This window comes from Poromitra crassiceps, assembly GCF_964638095.1.
Source record: "Poromitra crassiceps genome assembly, chromosome: 22".
Taxonomy (NCBI): Eukaryota; Metazoa; Chordata; class Actinopteri; order Beryciformes; family Melamphaidae; genus Poromitra; species Poromitra crassiceps.
In genome coordinates this window covers 13,628,152-13,635,140 of record NC_139647.1, presented here as the reverse complement: position 1 = coordinate 13,635,140, position 6,989 = coordinate 13,628,152, and positions in this window count along the sequence as shown.

Here is a 6,989-nt window from a genome sequence, read left to right as displayed (position 1 = left end):
ATTAATGAAGTCGGCAATACCAAGCTCTTGAACATAATCATTTATTCAAGTACAGCAAATGGCATTTAACACAGGAGCCTGCAGTTCTCCTGGAGAAGGACCAGTCATGATGTCGTTCTGCCTGTCAGAGCAAAGAGACAGAGGCTTTATACCCCCGCATGATGACCTTGCATTCCACTTCAGATGGGCTCCTTGAAACCTGGGGTCACCTTGAAACCTTTCCTTAACTAATATTCCATCTGAGCCTCCCCAGTCTAGCTTTCTGGTCCTGACGCCGAGTTTGACAGCTCCATGCCCATCAATCCCAGCATCTGACTTAAAGATAACAAAACCCCATCTGGAAATGATCCTTGACCCACACTGGACTCCTATCCTGGCTGACCTGCTAAGCTATGGTCAGAGCAGAGGTCACTAACATCAAACCCACTCCATCTAAATGGCCTTGCCACCTGGCTTTGCTCAAGTTACTGAGAACAGATCCCTCAGAATAGGACACATTCCTGTATTGCCTGCAGTGGTCAAGAGTGGCCTTTCTTCAAATGAGAATAGTAACTATATTTCACATATAGTCATACTATCAGATATTACAATTAGTATGGAATTTACTGCATTCCCCCCTACGTGACTTCCTAAAGGCACGGAAAGAGTAAATCAAGCTTAACAGAAATACCCCTTTGTCTTTCGTTCTGCAGCGTTGCATCCGTTGTTATTAACAAATTCTGTTGTCACCCAACCTATTCTAAATTCCTAATTAGTCTTATTTAGCTCCTTTAATTTGGGCAGCCAATGTATGTCCATCTGCCAATCTATTTTAAATCAGAGTTAAACAAAACAAACAATCTAAGTTAATATTGTCATTAACAAGTAACATCTTTCTCATTGGTATAAGACAAAGTACAATTGAAAGGATGTATCTTACATCAACTGACACAGAGATGTCAAATCATCATTAGTAATACAGTGATGTAACAATATCAACATATAAATCACAAATGACCAGGTCAGACTCATATTAACTCAACCCATGTGATTCACTATTAAAGCATCACTAGATATAATCCTCTTTAAGACATCCAATCCATGTTTTCATACAGACTACAAAAGAGTAACAGTAGACTACTTAAAGGCAACAAATCTTAAGACAACATATCCTTATCATCCTATTAAACACTTTGAGACACTTGGAAATCACAAAGTCTAAACAGAAGTTCCTTCTTATTGTCTCTGTGAAATAAATATTATGATGAGCATAACTGTCAAAATAAAAATAAAAACACTGGGCCCATCAAATTTAATTAAATCAGCCGATGAATCCATGTGTCCATTCGCAGGCGTTCGACTGGTTAGCTGGGACACGAACGCTATCTTCACGACTGAAGGCAACGCGCAACAGTCCTCTCTGTTGCTATTCGAGTGTATTCTTGAAAGGGTATCAACCATGGTGGTTCCTGCAGCAGATCAGCACCCTTCATGGCTCATTCTGGTATGGCTCCTCTCTGGTCCTTGTCCCCAAGGATGAATAATGTCTGGAGCCCCCATCTCCTCAGTATGCATCTCCTCAGTATGCCAGGTCTGGAACTGGCATCAACTCCTTGTCATGGCCCGTCTGATTTTCTCTGAGAAGGCATTAGCAAGAGGATAGAATAGAGGTAATAGGACAGTAGGAAAATGGAGATGGCAATTAGTATTCTTATTAACTCAACCGTTTACGCCCTAAGATGCACGATACTTAGACAATATATGTTTCCACAATTTGTACTTTTCCTTATTTAGGAAAAAATATCACAAGTCTTCAAGCAGACTTTGGCTTAACAGAGGTCTGTGGTTTGATTCCTGCTTCCTCCAATCTGCATGTCAACATCCTCCTTGGGCAAGACACTGTGCCCCAAAATTGCTCCTGATAATGTCGGCACCCTTCATGGTAACCTGGCGCCATCAGTGTATGAATGAATGAATGTACTACTGATTGTACAGCGCTTTGGATAAAGGTGCTATATAAATGCAGGCCAGTTATCATGTCATCTGACCTTTCAGATCCAAATTCAGTCAAAAGGTTTTGACAATCTGTCAAACCAAACAGTGTATCGTGCATCCATTATTAAATGAATATCCTAAACTAAGAATTTCTGTTTCTATTTTTGAAAGTATTTAAATCCCATACTTACCTTGGTAAGCACTTCAATCAGTAATATTATTATGACCCAGTCCTGTGCATCTCACCATATCCAGGACTGTTGTCTTTTCCTTTTCTCCAGTCCAGTCAATGCCCTTCTCTGACCCAATTTGAACCTGGAACGAATTACTTTACAGAAAACAACATTTCTGGACGCCCAGACTGGACTTAGGCGTACAGTATTGATAGAAACTATTGTAGTGGAAGGCTAAAGTTCAAAGATTTAACTGAGATCCAGTGACACTATTTTCCAGATTAAATTATTTCAATTTGCATTTCAATCCTCTTAAATCTGACATCAGTAGGACAGATTAAAAACACATAAAGTCAAACATTCAATATGCAATTATGATTACAAGTTCAGTCTATAATATAACTTTTACAATACCAGTCCAGGATCTCATCTAATCGCAGAGCTTCCTGTGTATCACAAGCTGCAAATTCAACTTTCACCACGTCAGACTGATGACATCACCTAATCTGGACAAGAATGAAAAACAGACACACAAAGACAACACAAACAACCCAGTACGAACACAACTTGACCTATATATGCATAATTAACTTATGATCACTACTAGAATGATTATATTAACTAATATTGATGATCGACATATTACCAGAATCGTATCAACAGACTCTCATCTTCTCCTCATGGTTGCTGTGGTGGCTCTGACAGCTGTTTCCTATGGATTGAAACAAACGCTTCCCACGACCACAACACTAACAGCTCAAAGGGAACTGAATCTTTATAACATAAATGATAACTGATTAACTAAATAGTAATTGAGTATCCCAATTTTAATATAACTACATCAAATAATCGATTGATGTGTCATATCTTCCCATCATAGCAGACTCTTCACATCAAACGCAATCATTGTGTGCACTTCAATGAGAGCTTTTAACGGAATGTACTGCTAATCTTATAATTTGAAGGTTGTCAAAACACTCAAATCTGTGAATCAAATCAACCAAATATATATAAACACCCTTGTTACCACGCCTTTAACCCCCTATTTGTGTTCTGTAGTCATATACCCACCTTGATGTCCCTTAGGACCCAAAAACAAACATAATTTGATACTATACATATTTACCAAACACAACAATAGTATTACCGTATTATCTTCTATACCTACCTCCCCCCTTGTCCCTTACTCACAAAGGGACAAATGTCATACTCTGTTTCCATGGGGAGGTTCAAGGGACAGCTGAACACCCTCTTCTCCAGACAGGTGTTTGGACTCCTGCAGATTTGAACCGCTGATTTTGTATTCAGAACTCTCAGTCAACCCATAGTGTATTATCTCTAGATCCGTTTTGCCAAATTTTATATGTTGTTGGATTTTATATTTTGACTTCAAACCACCATTTAACACTGCATCCATGCTGAAAAGGTGCTTACACAAATAAAATAGTACTTATTTACTTTACCCATTACATAGTAGAACGGAAGAACTCCCATGTGTCTTGCATATACACTATTGTGCCAGCACGTAGACCATGACACCAACACGCGATGAGCCGGTACAGTACTCTAAGGCTAAAATCACAACCCCATCTCAAATGCTTCCTATCACCCAAACACACACACACACAGGAACCTAGTTGAAAAACTCAACCACACCCACAACTCATCAAAACACCAACTTTCAATTCTCTCCAACACATGATCGTCCAATGTGGTATCATTATAATGTAATTGCTACTATTGCCAGCTAGACGTATAAACACATTTCTTGTGAAACCACCTAAAACACGCTCGTGAACCAGGACTTAACCTGACTCGTCAATATGTCAGTAGGCTATGTCCTACAACTGTGACCTAAACACCAAATAGAAAACAAAGAAAACCTTGATATTAGCCTGTCCTAAACGTACACCATGTTGTGCCCTCAAACTTCAACCCATACTGAGCACTATTTTCCAGGGCTAAATGCGTCTGTATGTATCAGTGACATCATGCTCTTGTTAAACCCTGAAATAACCATGCAGTGTGACGTTCCATAATATTATCCCTAGTTAAGCATTGCACTCAAACCAGTAATCATACTGGAATTATAGGATGCCAAGTTAACAGTTTTACAGCTCTACCGCTACATGATGATAATCAATCAATTTCCTAACATATCATGCTACTGTATCTTACTCCAGTTACCAAATTCACCCCCCTTGCTCAAAACAAACACTTACATCCTACACAAAGGACCAGCCTGAGCAACATCTTGGTAACCAAACCACATCACCAGGTGGCAACAGCAATGGGACCCTATGGAGCGTGAGCCTCGCGAGGCTTGAGTGTCCGACTCTAGCCGGCTGACTGTCTATTTTCTATTTTTAAACTGTAAAAAGTTCACGCAACGTTAACACGACATGCATATGCTATGCATCAAACTCCTGCGCTACTGTTGTTCTCAACCAAAATGTTAACATGATAAGCTACATAACATAGCCTATAACCTAGTTTTCCGAGATATTAGGTTTGTTTGTTCACCACTCACACAATCTGCTACGGGGTCAGGATCATAAGAGGCAAATGACCCCACGCTGGTTCGTCTGTAATGAGATGTAAAAATTAACAGAACACATCTCAAAGCCTTATGGCCAACAGACTCATGGGAGGCATCTCTGCCCCCCTCTGTAATTATATAACTGTATTTTACTTCACTAAACAACTTTTGAAAACTATGTCAATACCGCAGCAGTTGTGAGATTACAATGGCACTGATCTTTAAATGGACAATTGAAAAGTTTGCTTACATGCCACAATGCAAAAGAAGAGACACCCCACAATAAGTTAAGTTATCCCTTATTTATCCCCATTGGGAAATTCATACCCACAAACTATTAAAACTGACATGATAACTTACTAAATCATAATGTAGCCTACATGTATCCTGTGTCGTCATTCAAATGTTTTGCTTATAACGCAGTACAGCTCAGTCAGTAAACCATATGTGCATGAGAAGGTGCGGTGGACTTTCAACGTATTATTTCCCCAATTCTGCCCCCATTAACAAATGATCCCTTTTTACTTTTGTTGTTGCAATAAAGCCACACAACAATGCGGATTTCACAAGACCACGTTCACCAGTTTACAACAAGCCTAATCAGCAGCTATCCCTTTGTACATTTCAACCCTTGGTTCATTATGCTGGGTGCCAAAGCCAGTCATTTAGTCACTTAAGTCAGGAAGTGAGTATTGGGGGGAGGGACCCAATGCCAAAGCCAGCTGAGAGAGGAGCTGTGTGCAGCCTTAAACCAACATCATTCCAACAGTAGTATTTGGTGGAGCCAGTATTGTAGCATTTGTATCATCATAACACGATTTCTGCTGAAGGCAAATACTTTCAAACGTGGCTCGGATGACGCATGTCCTATTGGCTGTTATTGACTTGAACATTTATTATCCACCGTTCCTATGCAATGCTAATGTGATCTAAACATTATGTGTTTGTTTACTGGTGTCAGTCAGAAATCTATACAGAACGTGTAGTGACTCCTACATCCTACTTATGTCCAAAAGTAACCATATAGGTCCACCCCACCTATAAAAATCCATCACCCTGGGCTAGAGGTATAGATTTCCTATAAAAGTACAAAAAAAATGTGTATTTAACTATCAAAGCCCCCATTTTGCAAAGCAGTCTAATGAGCAAACACCTCGTATGTCCGTTATTACCTGAAAACAAAGCCTCGATTAGTAAGCTAGTGAAACTGCACAGTGCCAAATATTGATCTAAAACCCTCAATCAAATCATTATCGCAACCATAACCAATAATAACGATCATAATTAATTTAGCTGTCACACCCACATACTTTATTCCTATGTAATCTAATTCTCTCATCCCTTAACGCACAATTATTATGTCCCATTGTTGTTCCTACCGGCAGCCTTTGTACTGTACGCTGTTTTGATGTTGTCTCTTATTTTGCATGTTTATATTATGTCCTGAAGAATGCAGGTGCAAATTAGCCCTTAGCTAAAAACGACATATTCACTGTTATCATATAAATGATCCATTATATCTCCTCATCTAAATCCATGGCGTAACGTAGGCTATTTGTTCCACCTTTCAGCTCCCTTCCATGAGAGATTAACGGAACAGAGATATTATCTCATTTTCCTGCACCAATCAGAAGTCCACTACCTAGTCAACTGGACAACTAAGTCAACTCAATTACATTATCAATAACCACATTGCAATCCGCCATCCACAAAATAAACCCATGATCAATATTCAATCAACAATCACTAGATCAATTGACACAAGCACAAGCAATGATCAATCAAAGCCTATCCCATCAATGCTTTCCCAACCAATCTATACTGAGGCCCTTGTATACTACTTAAAAATGATTGAACTTAGATGAACAGACTAAGAGTTAATCCACTCCTTTAATTTATACAGGCTACTAATTATCAAACTTCAGTTAGTATTACAACCAGCCTAAATAACTTCATAAACCATCTATCTGTGTTTCATACTTTGTTAGCTAACCCAAAATACCATCAGGCCCCAAAGACTCCCAGAATGACAAACTCACTTCAACATGAACACACACACAAAGAATTTACAACCTCAGTTAATCACCAATGCTCTCCTCTGCAATCGCCCCTTAGCTCATTCACCTCAATAAACAGCATTCTTCGCTCATTCAGTTCAAGCAATAAATCGACTCATCCAACAATTACTCAACACTGATAGACTTCAATCACACCAATATCCACTTAATCCATAAACCTCACTAATCAATCATGAATCCATTAATAACAACCAACTAATCAACTTGTTAATGCAAAGCAAAACA